The sequence below is a fragment of the Eleutherodactylus coqui genome, chromosome 2 (genome assembly GCF_035609145.1).
Source record: "Eleutherodactylus coqui strain aEleCoq1 chromosome 2, aEleCoq1.hap1, whole genome shotgun sequence".
Lineage (NCBI taxonomy): Eukaryota > Metazoa > Chordata > Amphibia > Anura > Eleutherodactylidae > Eleutherodactylus > Eleutherodactylus coqui.
Genome location: NC_089838.1, coordinates 255,155,116 through 255,177,912, shown reverse-complemented (window position 1 = coordinate 255,177,912; position 22,797 = coordinate 255,155,116).

The following is a 22,797-nucleotide window of genomic DNA, read 5'->3' as shown; positions in this document are numbered from 1 at the left end:
GCTAGACATAGACAGCTTACTTGCAGACAAGGCTGCTGGAGGACTACTACCCTCAGGAGTGCGCAGCCCAAAGTGTGTGAGAGAGAGAAAGAGGAAATCACCATGCAGCATTAAGAGATGCTTGAACAAGTGAGTGTTGACAGGTTGAGATTCTAAAGGAAAAAGAAGTGAGTTGTTTGCAGGAGCGGTGCTGAACAGATAACTGGGACTGTGGGCCCAGTATTCATCTTGTGTTCTGCCTCCCTGTCTCACTACCCGTTTTACTTGCACCCATGCTGTATATTGGCATATATACTGCTGAACTGTTATTGTTGGAGTTTACAAGTAAAGCAACATTGCCGACCATTTCCAGCATTGTTTTCAACTGTATTCTGTGCATGTGGACTATCATTTCACCATACAGCTTCACCGCAGAGGAAGGAATGGTGGCATCACCCATGACACAAGGACTAAGAGGTAATCTATTATGTGGGTTATCCTCCAAGTTTTCCCTTTCTCAAGCCTTCCTCTCAGGCGCCTTGGACATGTCTCTGGCTACCCTCCATGTGGGAAACAGTAGTGCCACTGTGACGAGGCCTGCGGCTCATCCCAGCTGTCTCTTAAAGCTAGGGCCCACTCCTCAGTTGCTGCAGGCATAGTTTGGCTTTCTGCAGCCATCAGCACCCTGCGTTTCTACCTTTAGGATGGACCTCTGCTCATGGGCCAGTGGTATGTGCTTGCTCCCCAGGCTAAAATTTGCCAGCCATACACTAGTGTATAAGTATTTAAATATAGGGAGTAAAAGAAAGATCTGTGTCCAACATTAGGGCTCATTCACATGAGCACTTTCTGAGCGCATTATAGGCACGCACAAAAAACGCTTGTATAAGAACCAATGGTTTCCTATAGAAGCGTTCACATGAAGGAATTTTAGAAGCGCAGAATACTCACACCTGTCAAACATAGGACATGTGTGGCTACAATGCCTGCATCTAAGGTCTGTGGTGCAGGAAAAGATAGGACCTGACCTATTTTTGGTGCGAGCTGTGCAGGAGTTTCCATTGACTCCTATAGGAGCAGGAGTCTATGTAAACTCCTGTGCAGGAAAAGAAGATTTCTGCCAACCAAGGGAATACCCCACTGCATACAGCAAACCATTTAAAATGTAAACTTCTGTTAGTCCCCACAGCGATGAGGGGACTCCCTGAGGGTTCCATTAATCCCTGTTGGGACTAACAGGAATTTACAATGGGACATTTAAAATGTGCTTCTGGGCAGCATCTTTTAAATGTTCTGCTGTAAGCAGCGGGGGGCAGTAGGAAACTCTCTCCATCTCTCCCCCCAAGGGATTTCCCTATAGGGGAGAGAGAGGTAGTCAGGGTTACAAGGCTTCTTCAAGAGGGTTGGAGGGCGGCGGAGCCAGAGGATCCACCCTCTAGCCCCACCCCCTCTATCTTTGCTATGGGGAATCCCTGTGAAAAACCCTATAGCCCCACCACTCTCTCTGTTCTATGGGGACATACCTTGGGGATCCCCAGAGCAGGGAGAGAGATAGTGTAGCTATGGGTTATTCCCCCATAGCAAGAAGAGAAAGCAGGGCTATGGGGGATTAACCTATAGCAGGGAGAGACAGAGCGGGGTTATGGGTTAATCTCTCTCTCCCTGCTATGGGGAAAGCCCAAAAGCCTTGCGGGGATTCTTCTCTATCTCCTCCTGGAGAGCTGTGTTTTTTTTAAGCACAGCTGCTCCAGTGAAGGGGCAATTTTCATGCGCATGAAGCTCGGGTCTTCTGTGCATGACACATTGCCCATTCACACAGTTTTTAGTTCAGTGTAGGAGCGCTTTCTTTTCGCACCTATACTGTGCTAAAATAGCACTCATGTGAATGAGGTCTCAAGCAAAGACAGAAGATGTCCTGCCTCGGAGTTATGGTAGTATCACACAACAAGATGTAAATATTAGGTTTAGGTCACATAGTAGATATCAGAAGCACAAGAGTTCAATTTCAGAAAGATTCTGTTTCAGATAAAGAGAAGACATGATGTTAGAGAAAGTAGATGGAGGCTGAATGAAAGTGGATGGAGGTCCAAACCCTCATCACTACAATGCAAATTCTTCCTCTGTACTGAAGCTTATAAAATACATATGAATGTAGTGGCCCAGAGTTAGCGTACTTCTTGGTTTGTTTTTGTCTACTTCAGGTGGATTTACTTTGTATCTTGGTATGTGTAGTTATGTTAGTCCATGTCTTATGTTTATGTTGGTGTCACCATTCTTAGTGGTGTCGGTGTGTCTGTCTCCCTAATCTGATCAGTGTGGCATGATTGGTCATTAGAAGGGTTGGGGCGGAGTGAGTAGTGTGTAGAGAGAGTAGAGTTGTAGTCGGTGAAGGAGGACATATGAGCAGGATGCGGAGGCTCTGATGCTCATTTTCCATGTGATGTATTTTCTCCGGGGACTAGAGCTCATAGGTCGGATCCTGTATCAGGAGTCGGCGGATATGGTCACATACTCCCCTGCTTAGCTATATGATCGAGCAACAGGACTGACTCTGCTAATGCAGATTGGAGGACAAGTCGGGGGTAAGCAACTACTCCGCAAAATGCCAATAGCAAAGAGAGTTAAGGGACATAGCAAGTGATATAAGAATGGTTTGTGTTTCCCTTTCATGTTAGGAGTGTTCTTCCAAGAGTATTTCCATCAGATAACTGGGACTGATGATGTCTGAGCTTCAGGGAAAGAGGGACTCCTAATTGCAAGTGTGTCAGAGGTTGCATAGAAGGAAAATGTGCTAAGAGTGTTGTATCTAAGACTGTGTCATGTCCACACAGGATGTGCTGGAACCGTAACCCACAGATCTCGCACATAAATACACAAACTACATCAAAACAATAATAAACTAAAACCTGGGAACTCTTTCTCTATCTAAATAACCACAAGACCGGGGACCTGCCTACACACAGGCAATTCGTCATGACAAGGACGTACCTGACCTTAGCTAACCCTACGTGGGACAGGGGAATAACATAAGAAGCAGCAGGCAAATGATAGGTCCAGGACCAAGCTCTGACTGAGACCACAGTCAGAGCTAGACTGAAGATTCAATGGCAATTCAGTCCAGCATCAGCCAGACTAAATAGCCATGACAATTACCCTCAGGTGCGGTTAAGCATGTCTCACCTAATGCCACACCCACCAGGGCTAAAAGATGAAGAACCACCTGCAAAATCTGCACCAGACTATCAGCATGGCAACAATCCCAGAACTGCCACAACAGACTGTTTGCAGTATCTTGTTCTTGGAAAAACAAAGTTGGAAATCGCGAGTAAAAGGAAACCGTGTGCCTCCGGTTTGAAACTACCTCATGATTGTGGACTCTTTTATTCAGCTCTGGTGATTTACCATTCGGAAGAGGCACTGGCGTCACATGAACATATAAGTAAAGTACATTCGTATCACAGTTCATAATTTTATCCCCTGCATGCAGCCCAGCCAGGCCACGTTTTGGATGTACCGGGTGGAGACGGTTGCGGTATCATGATCCCTGCCAACTTGTACCCTGCTGCCTTCCTGGTCAAAGGTCTGACCCCGACCACTGCATGAACATATTCTACATTGAAAGGCTGGAATGACACATGCAGTTTTTGTGGCAGTTTCATAAACACGGTAGTGCATACAAAGAAGGAGGGGGGGGGGGGGGGATTTCAGTCTAACCTTAATACTTTTCTGTCTTTAACCATACCATCCAGTATTTAAAACTGTCACTAAAACTGTACGTATAATTCCAGGCCTAATCTACCAGCAGGTTCTTCATACTTTGAAATTCTCCAGCTGCAAATGGTTAAATGTGCTATTTCTGAACACTTTAAGTTTTGAATAATAAGCAAGTGTTAACAGCCAGTCTCAGAGAAGAGTATTTTGGTGGATACTTAACTTTATAACATGTGTTTTCTATAAATCAGTGAGTTCTGAAAGTTAAATAAAGTTGGGGGGGGGGGGGGGTTGACCTGAAAATCTTGGATATATTTTAAGCTGTATTGGCTTTAATCTAGATCTGCTTGTGCCAAGTAGAGGTTGTCCAGCACTCTACTGCGATGCAAATTTAATTACAAAAATGAATTAATACAATTTCATGATAAAAAAGGATGTGGGGTCAAGCTTTATGGTTTAGTGTTAGTAAGTGAATAGTAGACAAATAAGAGCCTTACTTTCACCCTAATACTCATCAAAACAGGACGCAACTTCTATTTTGTCTAAAATCTGGTGTGTGGCTAAGTTGAGGCTCTGGTTGAGTTATACAGTACCTATCAGAAGTTTGGAAACACTCTTAAAAATGGGAAATTGAGAAGAAATAGTATATTGATGCTATGGCACATATGCATTTATTCAACTAAGGAACAAAACAAGAACAGCTGAATCTTCCAACTGAACTTTGGAATCTGGAAATAATTTCAAATTTTGGACTCCTTGAAATATTCATGGCCGATGGCGCCTTCTCTCACATCTCACCTCCCCTTCTTGCAGTCATCAGCATTCTCTGGGTTTTCTGTCTCCTGACACCACACTATCCTTCCAGCTGCTTTCTCTGCCCACAGGGCTAGTGCTTGACCTGCCTCTTGAAGGGCGAGCAACCATCTTTCCATCTCTAGCCTATCCTGACTTTTCCTGAGTTATTTAAAGTACCTTCCACCTCTGGAAGGTGCATTGACTAAATCTTACCTAGCATTCCTGTAAAGGTGTTTCAGTATCTGCTTGTTTCCTGGTTTTGACCCTCTGCCTGATTATCCAGCTTTCTTAAATTGTGCCTGCCCTGACTTCGGCCCACTATATTGACTAGGTTTTGCCATATCACAATTTGCCCAGACGTTTGGCTTGTTTAACTGTATTGCATGAACTCCAGCTGCCCCAACTTTGACCTGTTACACTGATTATGTATGAAAACAAAACAAGGCCCAAGTAGGGTCTTCTAGATAAACATTTAGGCCAACGGAGACAGCAGGTGTGGTGCTTGTTTTAAAAGCAATGTCATACATTTTGCAAAAAAAAAATTATACCAGGTGAATAGAGCATCCAAGCACGGACCTTCTCCAAGAAGCAGCTGAAGAGCTACAGTTGTTTATTGTACTTTTGAAATTTTTGTTTTGGGGGAATGAGTGGAAGGAGGAAGACAGCGGCAGTAGCACCACTACAAGCAACAGCACCTTAAGGGCAGAGTTAGCTCCTCATGGAAACGTGAGAGCTATAGCTCAGTATTTTCATATTGACATATTTTTTATTTGGGGGGAAGTAGGAGGAAGAAACATGGTGGAAGCTGGAGAAGGAGAACAGCAGCAGCACCAGAAGCAACAGTACCCTTAGGGCCAAATGTGTTCCTCATGGAAATATGAGAGCTGTAGCTCAATATTTCGATATTGACATATTTCTCTTTTGGGGTGAGGTAAGAGGAGGAAACATTGCAAAAACAGAAAGACAATGGCAACAGCATCACCACCACCAGCAACAGCACACTGAGGGCAAAATGTGCTCTTTGTGAATACATGAGAAGCATTGCTCCATATTGACATAGTTTTCATTTGGGGAGGGATATGAGGAGGAGGAAACATGGCGGAAGCATGAGGAGAGCAGCAGCATCACCTTGGGAGCACAGTGTGGTCTTTGATATAAATTTATGCTCAGTCATATGTTATTAAAAATTGCCAATCAAATCAGTGGAATCTGCCATGGGAGTGCAGAAGTCAGAGAAACCACACCTGGCTCAATATTATAAGCATCAGATGATCCACAATGTCTGTGAACAGATGAATGCATCTGTCAGTCATCACATCCCCAGCTGTGTTGAACACCCTTTCTGATAGCACAATGGCAGGGGGGGCAGGCAAGGGCTCAGTCAGACAAGCGTTTTTTACATGCGTTTACTCGCGCGTGAAAAAAATTGCACTTTGTGCATTAAAAAAAATGCGTGACCACGTCCATTGCCACCCATATGCTCTATATTTTGTAGGTGTAAATCTTATGCGCATGTAAAAATCGGACCGCTACCATTGAAAAGTGCTGTTTGCACTATATTGATTTCTACTAAGATAAGTGCTGCCTGTGACTGTGAGTCCTACTCTGTGCTATTGCGTCAGGCTGCGACAAGCTGAAAAAACTATGCCACACATTCTGCGGGACTTTCCATGCCATCGGAGGTGGTGCTGTTGCGGTTGCTTTCGACTCATTCACCATGAGCCACAGAAACACAATCCATTGCAGAAAACCACTAGCAACAGCGTCATATATGTTAGTAATTTTTATTGGCTGGACTTACGACTTTGAACAATGTCTGAGGTCGCTCACGCACACTGTGTGTATTTGTTGTTTCCCTGTTTGGCATTTTTTTGTGTGTTTTATATTCACAAAAAAACATTGTCACCTACTATGCCACAATCCCAGGGAGGCACAACTATATATTATATTCTGAATTGTTCCGGTTTGGTGCAGCGTAATTTTCTTCCCCACATTCCACAGGTAGCTGTGCAATGCCTGTAAATACTCAAGACTTTGAACAAAGTCGGAGGCTGCTCAGGCACACTATGTATATTTGCTGTTTCTCTATTTGATATCTTTGTTTGTTTTATATTACCAAAAAAACATTGACCCCTACTGTGCAATCATTTGTAATCTGGCAATAGTGTTCAAATTCCCTGAAGCACCACCATAAGGCAATTTAAGCACTACACAAAGGTTTGGTTTCATGAGATCGCATTTGAATTGAGAATTCTGCGATAGTTAGGTGAATTTAAAATCCATTGTTCAGCCGAAGATAGATCAAGTGTCTCTCAAAAGAATGCATGCTGTGTTCTCAGTGGGAGATAGGAGATTATATTGTAATCTGCTGGGAGCCATGTGAAGAACAATGAAACTGTGTGCATAGCTGGGTGTGTTACTAATCACATGCTGGACTCTGCAAACAGCTCCCAGAGGCCATTTTACATGTGAATGAAGATGATGAAGTGTTATTGGACATTAGTGTCCATTAAAGGGGTTGTCCCGAGGCAGCAAGTGGGTCTATACACTTCTGCATGGCCATAATAATGCACTTTGTAATGTACATTGTGCATTAATTATGAGCCATGCAGAAGTTATAAAAAGTTTTATACTTACCTGCTCCGTTGCTGGCGTCCTCGTCTCCATGGTGCCGACTAATTTTCGCCCTCCGATGGCCAAATTAGCCGCGCTTGCGCAGTCCGGGTCTTCTGCAGTCTTCTATGGGGCTCCGTGTAGCTCCGTGTAGCTCCGCCCCGTCACGTGCCGATTCCAGCCAATCAGGAGGCTGGAATCGGCAGTGGACCGCACAGAAGAGCTGCGGTCCACGGAGGAAGAGGCCATCTTCAGCGGTGAGTAGAGAAGTCACCGGAGCGCGGGGATTAAGGTAAGCGCTCCGGTGAGCTTTCTTTACCTCCCTGCATCGGGGTTGTCTCGCGCCGAACGGGGGGGGGGTTGAAAAAAAAAAAAACCCGTTTCGGCGCGGGACATCTCCTTTAACGCCTTATGCAAAAAGATCGCTAAAACTTTCAATTGGTTGAAAGATTATCTGTTACGTTCATGTGGGCAAGTGAGCACTGGGCCCACATGAACGTGACCCAGATTGATAGGGAACACCAAGTGAACTACCACAGATATACACCTCTCCCTATATTCTACTAGGGTTTGTAACACAGACCTACCTGAGCGGGGACATCGCCCCAATAAAGGGCGGCCCAGCGGTCTTCGGATCTGGGCACTTGCTGCTCCTAGGAACCCACGCACCCTAAATAGGACACACAAACATGCCACCACCGTCAAGGACAGAGTAATAAGACACACAGAGCCATAATCACACCATACAGCAGCCAATGCACAAACTATAGTAGCAGATGTTAATGCTATAAATGCCAGGTATTAGTTGACATTTTGATTAAAATATGAAAGCTAGCGGGCCACTTCACGACTTCTGGCTAGTCCCTACACTAACCAGGAGTCCAGCAACACAACCAAACACAAAACACAAATCTTTCTTGCAGCCACCACACATAGAACCAGCTCACACAACACTGAGAGAGAGAATGAGAACAGAGAAAGCTGACCACACCCACACGTGGGAAGACAGCTTTATGTGTACTGACCTAGAGTAATTAGCTGGCTGGCTGACACACATACGCCCAGCCAACACAATCTTCAACACCTGAGCAGGAACGTTCCAGAGCACTTGTAGCAACACAGGTCTCAGGAGACAGACATGACATTATCTTTGCATGTAAATGAGCCTATACTAGTTATTTATATATTATAGTGTCATTCATTCTTTAGCATTGTTTCCTGCTTTCACCTAGGGAAAGTCAGGCTTGCTCCATATGTCCAACATGTGGTTGTCCTTATCAGGGTGATCACTCTGCTTATAGGCAGGGATTTCTTGTGTCTCGAGCTTAGGGCTCTTTCACACGGGCGTAGGCATTTTTACGTTCGCCCGCCAGCCCGGCGCTATATTGTCCGGCTGGGGGCTTTTATGCCGCAGGAATACGCCTGTGTGATCTGATGCATTGCAATCCAATACATCAGATGATAGCGTATATATCAGTCGGCTGTGAAAACGGCAGCCTATATATGCCCGTGTGAAAGAGCTCTTAGGGTCAAATTTCCTTTTTCCCTACATTTAGTTTCATTATATGTAGTTCTCAATGTTCGTATATTGAGTGTATTTCCATCCTTTTTGGACAACTATTATGTCTGATCCGGACCAGGTGTTTGGCATCTGGCACGGACGTATCAGGTATACTCACTTCCAAGATTTATAAAATATCCACAGGAAGAGCTGTTTTCTGTAATTTCCGTAAACTGCAAAGAAAGACACACTTGCAGCAACCTCTCAACTTCATCTCTTTCTATATGGTACTGTTGGCTAATGGGGGTAATCTGAGCCTTGTTCTCTCAATAGGGGGCACTCCCACCTGTAAACTTTCCTTTTGTACCCTCCGCCAAGCTTTGATTTCTGTGTGGCCTGTAATGGAACAAAATAATGGTTCAAATACAACTCTGCAGGAAAAGGTCATTTGTCCTATGTAGGTGCTTTCACACGGGACGGAATTAGTCTGCACATCGAATCTTACGGGGCATGAATTCCGCACCTGTTAAAATCTGCATGTCTTACTTCAAAACCACAAAATTAAAATCTGCATTAAATAAACTTTCTCCTGTAAAATTAAGGATGTCTTGCAGATTTATAATGTACAGGATATATAATTAACGTCTGCAAAAAAAGTGGAAGAAATTCAACAAGACAATCCACAGAATACATTCCGTGGTTAAACCGCAACAAAATCTGCACTAATTGACAAAATCTGCACCTCTACTGCGTCCTGCGGCCTTTTCCACTCCACGTGAAAGTATCCGATGAGGCAGCTCTGCTTTTTACCACGATTAGAGCAGCATTTCAAACGCCACGCTAATCATGGTACAACACTTCCATTAATTTCAATGGGGCTTCTCAGATCGGTGCTTGAACGCATCGTTTCTAACGCCGCGATTTTTGGGCGCTGTCTGCTCTATTTTTGCGTGTTTTAGTGCTTTTAAATGCACCTCATTACCCAAGACGGGGTGCGTTAAAAAGCGCTGTCAAACGCTGTAGCATGTGCCTGAAAACGTTGCGCAAAATCGCGGTAAAATGACGCGGTTTCATAAACGGCATTTTGGGTACACGTGTGAGAGCGGTCTTAGTATTTATCACAGTTTCATCAAAGCACAATTCACGGAGAAGGAAAAGCAGTTCATGTCAAAGCACAATAGAAATAGACCTGCAAATGTTTAACCCTTTTAGTTCTGGATGATATCTAAGCTAGATGAGAGTTTTTGAACATCATGATCAGACTAATGAGTCCTAAATGACTTATAAATGAATAGCTGTCCCAGCAGCTATATCACTGTATATTGTCCTCAGCAGGACATGGCGAAGGTCTGGAAAATATAACCACGGCAGACCTTTATTTTTTATCCTTGCTATTATCAGCCGGCAGCTGGCTTACATTATCACAGAGAGGATGGGACTATTTGAGAGAATTATGGCATAAATTGACTTGCAGACTGCAGGAATTAAGTGTCTGCACCTGGCCTAACACACGGATATTTCCACCCCCAGTCATAAGCATATAGGGCTTTTGTTGTGTCCTCTCTAGAATCCCATTGCTTTGGCCGTACTATTTTGGAAAGTCCTAAAGATTTCTCCTTCCTTCTGCCTCGGGCTTTCTCTTTTTATAGAAGTATGCAATAAAGAAATGGTATGTATTCTGTTGGAAGGATACTAGGACTGTTGCAATGGAAAGTGCCCCAAGCCTCGCACTAGTATTTATAAAGGACATTTCTCCTTAAGAATTTCACAGCTGTCACACAGATTAACATGTTTGACCTGCTGGACATAACTTGTGGAGCTAATACTGGGGGATTAGTAGGCGGATTCCAACAAATGGCTACAGTATTTCTATTTCATATATATATATATATATATATATATATATATATATATATATATATATATCAATCAGCAGATGATGTTAATTTCCACCCATGTATATGTACCTAGTATTTGCCATCAGAATGCACCATTTATGTAGAAGCAGTTGTGGATAATATGTGGTAGTGGATTACTCCAGGCCTTTTGCACAGGCATGATTTATGTCCATGTGCTGTCTGTGTATTGAATGAACAGAACAGGGACCCATAATGGACAGTTAGGCTATACATACATTATTTTTCACATGGGCTGATAGACCATGTGAAAAAAACAGAGCATGTCCTATTCTGCAGGTTGGGCATCCTTGCACATTGATCATCACACAAATAGCATCCATTGGCTGGCTGGAGTTTTTTACACTAGTGTTTTCAGGGCACAACATGGGCACACCATTACTGACATTCTGGGGCTACACAGGAGCTCTGTAGGCAAGAGGCTCACTCTCATTTTAGTGATATAACAACACTACGTTGGGTGTATTCAGGCGTTTGATTGAGGAACGGTTAAAACCACATTAAAAAACTTCTTTAATAAACCGGATATGGTTTTGCAGCCAGTGATGTATTAACATTTTTGATGTCGTGTAGTGACCTAGAGTGGGTGTTACAACAATTTGCCGGTCACTTTATGTAATCAGGAGTGGATATCCTTACATAGGTAAAAATGGTGTGTACATAGCTTTAAATGTGTTAATTAGGTGTTCTTTCAAGCAAAACTCGTACGACTCAGGCAAATTCACTCCTAGCCTAGGACTGGTTGAGTAGGAAGGTATAAAGGTAGAGAGTGGGCGGGTTTAGGCTGTCCATGGTAAGAAAGAGAGAGAGTCACCGAATACCTACTGCGACCTTACCCAGAACTGTCAAAGATATAATAGTCACAACACATAATGCATTGTCATCAGTGACTGCTTCAGGGATCACTCTGCATACTTATAACTGTCAGTTCCTCCTGGTGCTGGCTTATGAGGACACCCACGGCCGGTATGTATTTTAATGCAATTAAGTTAATTGTTTTATGGGGTGTGTATATAAATAGGGTGTGTTTTACTGCATGTATTGACCTGGACAAAGATTCCAGGCTGGGATCGAAACGTCACTGCTGTTTCAATACTTGGACCATGTGGGAATAAAGTCCTTTTTAAGATTTAAAGAGTGCCGTGGATGCTGCTTCCTTATACTATTTTGCATTAAAGTCTGCACCATTGGTACAGATTGTGACTCAGAATCAGCTGTGGTTATGCAGCTAATTTCAGCCTGCGTAAAAGCCTTTTCTCACCTACGAATACCATGTGCTGCCAGTTCCCAAAGCACAGTGTCACCCCGCACCGCTGCTCAGGTGATGCCACTTCTACATCAGCTGACCATCAGCGTTGATTAGTAGCGGTGCAGGGTGATGGTATCCTTTGGGGACTGTCAGAGCATGGTAATCTTAGGTGAAAGGAGTGCTATCCGCAGCTAATTCAGAATCGCAATCCTCACCAATACTGCAGATTTTTGACACCGTTTCTGATGCGGAAATGCTGTGGATTTTGACACTGAATTTTCCACTGTGGAAAATGTGCAGCAGTTCTTAGTTAAACTGGATGAACCTATGTCTATTTTTTTAAGCAGTGCACCGTTGACTTATACACTCATAGACTTTAATAAGCAAACGTACGGCAGGGATATGTTAGGATTAGAGATGAGCGAACGTACTCGGATAGGCACTACTCGTCCGAGTAATGTGCCTTATCCGAGTACTGCTGTACTCGTGCTGAAAGATTCGGCACGCGCTGCGGAGCGGGGAGCTGCAGGGGAGAGCGGGGAGGAACGGAGGGGAGATCTTTCTCTCCTTCTGTCCCGGCCGCTCTGCCCCGCTCCCCACTGCGACTCACCTGTCAGCAGCGGAGCGCCCCGAATCTTTCAGCACGAACACAGCGGTACTCGGATAAGGCACATTACTCGGACGAGTAGTGCCTATCCGAGTACGTTCGCTCATCTCTAGTTAGGATCATGACTCACCCAACAGTATCGACTGCAGTCAACTATACTTTTCTATACCTAAAAAATATATATATTGGATGTACATTTTTATAATTGCATTTACCTGTATAGACATATCGTTTTCAAATAGTCCCACTGAAGGTAAACCTCAAGCATGAGCTATATGACTTTAGTATAAGTGTATCGGATTGCATGTACAGTAAGAGACAGCACTTATGACAACCATGGCTCACAATTACTGGGACATAACATAACAGGCTTGGCTACTTTATGTTGAGGTGTGGTGTCAGGATGTTGGTAAGCATGCTGCTAATAGTAAAAATAACGATAGAGTGCTACATAAAGAGTGTAGTACGCCTTAGCGGGCCTTGATATTCAAGGTGGTGATCATTACTTCTGTATTTAGCGGTTTTAAAATCCAAATAACAGCACTGTGGAATATGTTAGCATTAGAGATGAGTGAGCACCCAAATGCTCGGGTCTGCGCTATCGAGTCGAGCTCTTCGTAAAATTCGAGAGCTCTACTTGAGTAGCGAACCCCATTGACTACAATGGGAGACTCGAGCATTTTTCCTGGTTCGTTCGTCTCTCTCTCTCTCTCTCTCTCGTAACGAGCATCAAGCTCGACAGAGTGCGTTCGCTCAACTCTAGTTAGCATCATATAAATAAAGATTATTATTAATAAAATACCTACATAGTTATAGGGATATTGTTTCAACATTTTTGCTTCCTTTGCACTATTGTTTTAAAGCGACCGTCTGGTCCCAGGACAAAGTTTTCCATGGACAATGTCATACCCACAACACTCTCCAATAGAAACCGATGAGCTATAGATTCGCTACGCTCGGTTGGCTGCGATAAAACTAACTGGAGCAGCAACTCTGGCAAGATGTCTTCTGCATATTTAAAGGGAACCCGTCATCAGATTCATGTTGTCTGAACCGTGGGGAGCATGAACCCAGGACAGGTACGCCCATTTCCCCCACCACCACCACCTCTTTGACTCTGAGCTCCATTTCAAGTCCAACTTTAACCCCTTAATGACGTGGGTCCTTTTTTCCCCCTTTTTTCATTTTTTCCACCCCCCTTTTAAAAAATCCTAACTCCTTTATTTATCCATCAATGTCTCTGTATGAGGGCTTGTTTTTTGTGTGACGAGTTGTATTTTTCAATGGTACTATTTAATGTACCATATAATGTACTGAAAAACTTTTTTAAAAATTGTAAGCGGAGTAAAATAAAATTTTTTTTAGTGCTTCTTGTTTCTACGGCGCACAAACTGCAACAAAAATGACATGATAATTTCATTCTATGGGCCAGTACGATTACTACAATAGACAAAGTTGTGCGAGGGCTCATTTTTTGCAAAAGATCCTATAGTTTACGTTGGTATGATTTCGAAATACATATGACTTTTTGATCGCTTTTTATTGCATTTTTGGGGGGAGACAGGGTGACTAAAAAAGTGCATTTCTGGCATTCCTCTTTTTTTTCGGACGACAGTCACTGTGCGGTGTAAATAATGCACTACTTTGATAGATCAGAGTTTTACAGACGCGGCGATACCAAATATGTATTTTTGTTTTATGATTTAGATTTTTTTTATTTTAAATATGGCAAAAAAGGGTGATTTAAACTACTTTTTTCACAATTAGTAAAACTTTATTCTTATTTTTACTTTGTTTTAGCCCCCCTTGGGGACCACAAAAAGCGATGCCTTGATTGCTCCTTCAGTGTAATGTAATGCCATAGCATTACATCATACTGCAATCTGACAGGCATTCTATCAAGTCACCCCACAGGGATGGCTTGATAGTCACTCTTGTAAGGCAGACTATAGCGAGAAGGGGTTGAAGTGTGTTTATTCTGCAACACTGCAGCATTTCAGAATAACCCATACAGTGGACAATAGGCATACCCGTCTCCAGTTCATGCTGCCCATGGATCAGGCAACATGAACTTAGTGACAGGGGTTTTCCAGCTGATCAGTTGATCAGGCACCCACTGAGAGCGCCGCAAATGCACAGGGAGTGGAGTAGAAGTCACTGCTCTAACCCATGTGTAGTGGCCGTTGCTTGTAATTGCATGCACAGCTCTCAAGGAAATCAATAAGAGCTGCACCTGCAGTTATAAGCAACGACTATTATATAGGGGTAGGAGAAGTGGTAATTGCCGCACTGTCAGTTGGCACCTGATCAACTATTGATGGCCTATCCCGAGGATAGGTCATTAATATTTTTTGCCCAAAAAACCCCTTTAAGTAAAAAACCTAAAATAAAAAAACATATAAAACCAATATTAAAAAAAAAAAAATTAGATTAAAATATGTTTTAGACTATAGTTGTAATTAGCAAAAAAAAAGTCATATACTTCCACTAAAACCAGTGGCCTGCCAGGATAGTATACAGACTATGATTTCTGTCATGTTATACATGACCCCTACTGTGTAGAACACTTCTGATAAATGTGACAGTAATAATAAAAGAATGACAGCGCAGGCAGCAATTTCCTATAAATAGTATCAAATGAGGCAAACGTTCTACGAAATATTGTGATGTGGAAACATCAGTGACAAGATGTTGTCAAGTTTTGATTCAAATATTCTAATTCCCATGATATGCCCTCTTCAAAGCAAACCGCAAATTATAAAGTAGGCCGTCTGTAAGAACCACTTGGGAAACCATGTTTTCAAAGCAGCATATTAAATCTAACTTTGTGTTATTGTTACAAGAGTTTTGTGATGTTCTCGACAGCACACATTGCCAGACCTGTAATTACGGTAACCACTTATCTTATTATCTCTATAATGATGGGTAAATACTACATTCCAGTTAACCTGTTAATGGATCTCACACTAAAAAAAACGTTCCCAGAGGCATGAATCTTTCATTCAAGTGTCACGCTTTATCTTTTATTTGTGGAATCAAACTGATAATGCATAGGCATATACTCAGCATATTACATAGCATGAATTAGAGGCATTTAAAGGATGTGTTCAACTTTGAAAACCCTTTTGCAATAAAATACAGATATAATCTATATTTAAAGTTGAGTAACTTTGTAAATAACTTGCATTATGTATTTTACTCTCCGACTGAACCTAAGGTACAATCTGCATAATACTCCGGAGCTGCATTTGCAATTCTGTTGGTTATTGTAAACACTGGACTAACTTGTTGACAAATCCCTGACTGCTGAGTGTCTATGATGGATGATGCGGTGGAACAGATGACTTAAAAGGGAATGTATCACTTATATTTTCTTTGCTAATTAAAACCAGATAGCGAAACATTTTCTATTTTTCTAATCTTTTTATGTTCTAATTGTAGATTTTTTTATTCTGTTGTCTATGCATGACTGCCATCTTGAAGAAGGTCCATAAGGGAGGTCTCACACGAACGGGTTCTAATTGTGGAGTCTTTAATCGCCGTCCATGCAGAGGATTTGCGGCAAAACGGAGGCGTTGAAAGGCATAAACTTTCAACTCTTCCTTCACACTCGCGGATACGAATTGCGTATTCTGTAAGTGGAAGAAAAATCGCAGCATGCTCTATTTTGCCATGGACTCTACATGAACAGCCTCCATTGAAGTCAGCATTTACTTCGTGTATGGGCTGTGGGTACCCATGTCATCGCATTATGAATGGGGGACCCTGTGTTATCTATATACAGGTGTTTACCTTTCATTGTATTCCTGCCTGTGATGATAATGAGATAACTACTGAAAAGTTCTCTCCACAGAATAGAAATTTTCTGAAAAGTTTTCTCCACAGTCTATTATTAGGCTTAGCAGTCAGACTGAAAACTGTAGGATTTTAGGGTTTTTTATTGCATAGCTGATGACATTGAAAATAAAAAAAATAAAAAACACTACAAATTTCTAAAAAAGTATGTTTAACATAACAACCTGATTTCTTCAATAGGTTATTTTCTGATAACACATTCCCTCTTACTTAAATTAAATTGCTATACAATGCCTAAGGCTTGCTTGAATGCAAACCACCTGAGCATACATTGAACTAGCACAGAAATGCTGAATCTCTATTCTGTGAATTTGCAGAAATTATTTTCATTAGTAAACCAGGAGAGCCTGTGTTACCTTGCATAGCTACCACCAACCTCATTATCCCCACCTTGCAAGCAGAACCAGTAATGCAAGCAGTACAGGACTTTGCCTGGGACATCAGGGACACCTTCCAGGAGATGATGGAGGAAATGACCTAGTGGCACAGGGAGCAGAACAAAGATAGGCCTCATGTCCACTTGAAAAATACAATCCGCGCAGAATCTGCCGCGGATTTCAGCGGCGGATTCCGCGGCGATTTGCTTTAAATGGTATTTTTTTGCATGCAGATATCCGCACACATTGCTATCAATGTGATAGCAATGCTGCCGATCCGTGCGGAATCCGCAGCAGAATGGAGCATGCCGCGTTTTTTCTCCCGCGTGTGAAAAAACGCAATTCTTTTAAAATGCCATCCGCGGGTGCAAAAATCAATTTAATGGATCGTGGATGGCCAATGATTCCCTATGGGCAAAATCCGCAGCGGATTCCGTGGTGGAAATCCACTGCGGAATCCCCAATTCCATTTAGCTAGTGGACATGAGGCCATACCACTGCAAACATTTTTGCCCATCTCAACCATTATCCTGAAGACTATGCTTGTGTGGCCTATAAAAGGGGTTGCCCTGAATTAGAAAAGCATGTCTGTGTTCTATCAAAAGCAGCACCATACTTGTCCATGGGTTGTGTTGGATATTGCAGCTCTGCTCACTTTATCTATCTTACATAGAACAAGGTTCTACTGTTCCGGAGATCTAGTATTTGTCCAGCAGAGTGGTGTATATTCATAGCGACACACAAAACTCCAGAGTCCTTCTGGCAAGCACTTTTTTTCTGGTAAGTCCATAGTGGTTTCTTCAAAATTCAAATTTACTAATACTCTCTAGTTAGACAGTGCAAACTTAGACTAGACAGTCTAAAAATGTACCAGTTCTATCACAGTGATTCTGCTGCATGATAAATCTGGTAAATCTTTAGACTGTTCTGTCTAACTTTATACCACCTATTAGCTAAATTAGTTTATGCCAAATGTGACGACAAAAGCTTTCTTAAAGTGTTGAAGGAGTGTAGTACACAGAATGGCATGTAAGGAGCAATACACTTGAATCCTTGTATCAGAAGTGAGAGAAAACACCTGTGGGTGTGGCAGGAAGTAACATAAAAGGATCAGTTCCTGCTATAATCAGGGGGAAGTTGACAGCTCAGCAGAGCTGAAAGGGCTGCAAGCCAGAGGTTCGTTGTGGACCAGTAAAGGCCCCGAGTCTCACAGGAAGGACGCCCCTAAGATCTTACACTGGTAGGGTACAGATAAATGAACTTTCGTGCTGTTATGGTCTTGGGTGCTGTATATGGAATAAATGCTGACAGGCACCAGATTTAAAGTTAATCCAAGTCTCTGAGCCTTTTAAGTACGTGTGGTGCCTATTCTGGATGGAAAGATGGTGATCCTGTAGGCGGGTGACCCCAACTTGCCACAGTGTCTAAAACACATCATAAATGTGGTGCAAAGCATGTAAGACAATTTCTTACAAGCTCAAATAAGGTATCCTAAAAGTGCATGTGAAGAAAGCCTTATAGAGATACTGACATTTTTCTGTTTAGCAGTTTCTGCAAAAGTGACAGAAGGAAGTGTAGCCTATGATAGGCATCTCATGAATAAACAGACTTTATAAAATGTAATCCTAATTCTGAGTCTTTTCATATAACAGGTAATATGTAATAGAAATTCTCAATAATCCCTTCAAAAGCCAATAGCAAATTAATTGTAAGTAATCATCTCAAAATTCGGAGGCATGAGCCCACATCTAGAACTTCAGCAGTAAGAATTATGAAAAAAAACACATTTAATCCCAGCCTGGTGGAAAACATGTGGATGACAGTCTTAAACTAGTAATTTTTTCCCCAAAGTGGTCACTCCTACTATCCTCTGACTCCCAAGGGCCCTTTTATGACAATCACTTTAATTAAAGCCACATATTAGAAGGCTTAATGTAGTAGGCGAACATAGACAAAAAATACCCAATAAGCAGGATGCTGAAAAGTTGTAGGAAATTTTCTATTCCCTGAATTTCCCAGGACAGAATTCTTAAACTAGAATTAATAATCTGCTCGGTTTTGGACAACCAATTGACTATAAAACCATTAGAAAAAACAATAATTCCAGCTGCAGAATAAATGAGGCCATTTGTTAGGTGGATGACATAGTTAATGCAAACCATTTGCCAGAAGGGAGACAGAGGCCTGTTTGGTCTGAGAAGAGTTCTCAACACTCTTTAGAAGTGGAAGAAAAAGTTGTTTCAGTCATATGTGGAACAGCTGAGTTGTGTGGGGCTCCAGATGTGTCTCTGGTGAACTGTTCCCAAATGAATTGCATTAATCTCCGACAAATAATAAAACAGCACGTGGGAATTCCGCAAACGAGATTGGAGAAAACTACCCGTGAAATAATTCTGATTTGCGTCCAATTCCTTCCGGCAACCACAGATTGAGCTATTTGTTAATATGTGTCAAGGTTTTGTATTTCATGCAGTAATGGCTAATGTTGTTAGATCATAATCTGTTTGCTGTTTCCCCTCTGTCTCCTTCATTGTTTCTGCATCTCTTGCAGCAGTTAGAAGAGACCACCTGGCTCCAAGGACAGGCAAAGTAAATCTCCAGTTTATATGTCTCAGGAGGATAGATTTAAGTCTACATTAAGTAACGCAGAGCTTGAAAACGGCTTACAGAGCACGGCCTCGTTATTGTGGTCAAACTCATATATTCTTAAAGGGAAACTCCATTGTAAATAATTTTTCATTAAGGGCCTGTTTGCATCATGCTAATTGCCATCATTTAATATATGCATCAGGAAAAGGTGCAGACCTACAGTGGTGGACAAAAATATGGAAACACTGTACGAAATGCATGGGATTTCAATCATTAGCACTGAGCTCCCCTGTTGACCCCTGCTTGGCTGAGAGCTTTCCTGCCAAATTTTGATTTTATTTTACCTCTTGCCCTGCTCTGGGTTGTTTTGGAAGTCAGCTGGTAACAGCAGCTGAGTGGCTCAAACCCTGACCAATGGAACCTTGCTGCTCGGGCAAATGTTTACATCTGCCTGGCAGCATCTGTGTCGTATTACCTCCACTTAAAATCAGTCTCTACATGTTTTATTGAAATATTATTTATAATCACATGTAATTTAAGACATGTATTTTGCGCAGTGTTTCCATATTTTTGTCCATCCCCTGTATATGTGAGTATATGATGCTATATGGAAGCATCTATCATCCCATAGGCTTCCATATTAGGAAAATCTGGTATATTTTTCTTTTACTTGAGATTGTTGTATAGAATAGTGTTGTCTACTGTGCTATTCCAAACTTTATTTGCGGTATATGACTTACACTGATCTGACTGTGGGTATTGGGTTAAATGAACCCTATGGACAAGCTTGGCAGGTATGTTGGGAGTTTTTACTGACATATTATACTCTAAGTGGAGGTCACAAAAGTAATCTGAATGAAGCCTAGGCAGTGCTTTAAACTTCATGTTGATTAGTTTTAGCTATTGCCGTTCTTGCTAAACTGCAGCCACTCAGGTTCTTGCCACTGCCTAACAGATGCTCATCCTTGCAGAAGGGCTGGTGGCACATAATAATACTGGGCATAATCACTGGAGAGTAGAATACTAGTAAAAAAAAATTCTAATGCTACTTTAGTGAGGGCGAAGGGTGAGATCAGCAGATTGGCACGGTCGCCCAACTGCAGTGTTCTTTAAAATGGGGTGCATTAGAAAAAAAAGGGTCTGTTTTTTTCTCAAAATAGCACCGCTCTTGTCCATATCATTAAAGGAGTTTTCCAGCTGCATCCTACTGATGGCTTATTCTTAGAATATTAGATCAACGGGGGTCTGCAGCCTAGGGTCCTCGTGGATCCGTCCAGTGTACTTGTGCAGTCAAGTGTGCTTGTTCACCAGTCCAGTGTGCTTGTGCACTAAGCTGATTTCTGCAAGAGACTGACAACTCTGTTCTCATTGCAGTAGTCATTCTTGGCATTACAGGCAAAGTTCCCATTGATGTGAATGACCTGTAATACCAAGCTTGGCCACTGCAGTGAGAACGGAGCTGTCTGTTTCCTGCAGAAATCAGCTCTGTGTTTGAACATAATGACCCATATCTATCTCATATCTATCTATCTATCTATCTATCTATCTATCTATCTATCTATCTATCTATCTATCTATCTATCTATCTATCTATCTATCCATCTATCTCATATCTATCTATCTCATATCTATCTATCTCATAACTATCTATCTATCTATCTATCTATCTATCTATCTATCTATCTATCTATCTATCTGGGTAAAATTCTAAGTACAGCACCAATCAGGCCCACCCCACTTGCCCCGCTGCCGGCGGAAAGAAGAAAACACCACACGGAGGTCTGGTATAGTTTCTCACACGGGGACATGACTGCGCTTTTTTTTATTACAGATTACATGAGATCTTATACCCTTTTGTCCCATCACCAGGAATGGGTGATGGGCTCATTGGCTAAAATTCACAGCATAACCATATATGGGAAGTCCGGATTTCCGGCCTGAGACAGTGAAAGTTCAGATGCATAGTTGAACATCTTGATATGGTGCTTCTGGGAAAACGGCCAAGTACACGCGGCCTTCGTCTGGTTCTTCTTTGCTGTACATTTTGTCTTCGCCTGGCAAGGCCTTTGGAATATCTGATGTAAGGCGACATATAAGTTTTTCTCATTTTAACTTTGAATAGAACTTGCATACAGGTATAAAAGCATAAAGAACATATGGCAATATATACATATACCCTCACAAACCCCCCTAAAAACTTATATGGAGATCAAGCATCAGACCTTGCACTCTTCCTCGGTCGTCTCTCCCTTGCGTCAGGGTTTCTCCACTGCCCGTAAGTCCCTACTCCTAGGAGGGGGATCCCTACCTCTCCTCAGAAGGAGGCCATGGATTCCCTGGGCTTATTTCCGGGCATCCATACCCTCTATCTGTACGCGTTAACACCCCACAGGGTGTGCCCTTGCCGGAACCTAAGGTCTTCTGCACTATCCCTAGGCAAATGGGAAGTCCACTGACAGTCCATCTTATGAGACCGGGGCGGCGCAGTACTAGTACATTTCTCCATTCTTCTGGTAACGTACGTGGTTGGCATTATCGGAACTGGCTCTTCATCTTTTTCAAACAAGGGAAACGTTGGTGTCACATTATCCAGTCCCTTACTCATACTCTTTTTGATCAAAGGGATAATACACATACAGGAAATTACATACCCCACCTCTTTCTGCTAAAATCATATCCAGGGCCACTCTAGGGCCATGGATGCAGTGGGCCCTAACTGGTCAGCTAACCCTTGCAAAGCATCCCTGGTGTAGTTTACAAACCTCTGCTGATTGTAATAGATATAATTCATCCAATCTACAGTATTATTAACAGTGACAATAGCAAATAAGGACTCAAAACCTGCTTTAACCTGATCTCTAGAATTAAATTCATCTGGCACCCCCCTTGGCACTCCTATTACATCTATGTATACATGTGGATCAAAGTTACCACCTTGAGTGTCAACTTCTCTCTTAGCACGATGCGGTGTTGGATTCTCACCCTCAGTGTAGTCTTCATATTGCACATTTGATTGTATTAATTTGTTCTGATCCCTAAAACAGGGGGCTAGTGTACAGTAGTCAAAGGTGTGTTAGAGGAATTGTACCACATTATAGCATGTAAAGGATATGCAGGATCATTAGTTTTTGCAGTGCGAAGTGTGGATCCAAGTGGGCTTTCCTTCAAGCTTGACTGCAGTTGAGGTGGTGAACAACATCTGGTAGGGACATTCAAACAGGGTTTCTCGCTCAAACTTTTTTACATAGACCCTGTCACCTGGTTTCAGATTGTGACACTCATCTGTAGGACCTGGGAGAAAAGCAGAGACTACAGAATGCATTATTGACAATTCCTTGGAGAGGCCTATGACAAAATTAACAAGAAAATCATTCCCCAAACTCAGCTACTGTGGCATGTATCCTCCTAAGAAAAAGAAAAACTAATAGAAGACACTCAATTCAAAATTTGCCCATTTTCTTCATTGCCTTTTGGATCTACTTTCCCACTACTCCGCGGATGGTAGGGTGTGTGAAAAGCCTGGAATGTACCTAAACAGACATGATGTGTTGCATTATTTCACCTGTGAAGTGCGTACCTTTGTTTGACTCACTTCCGGTGCCCCG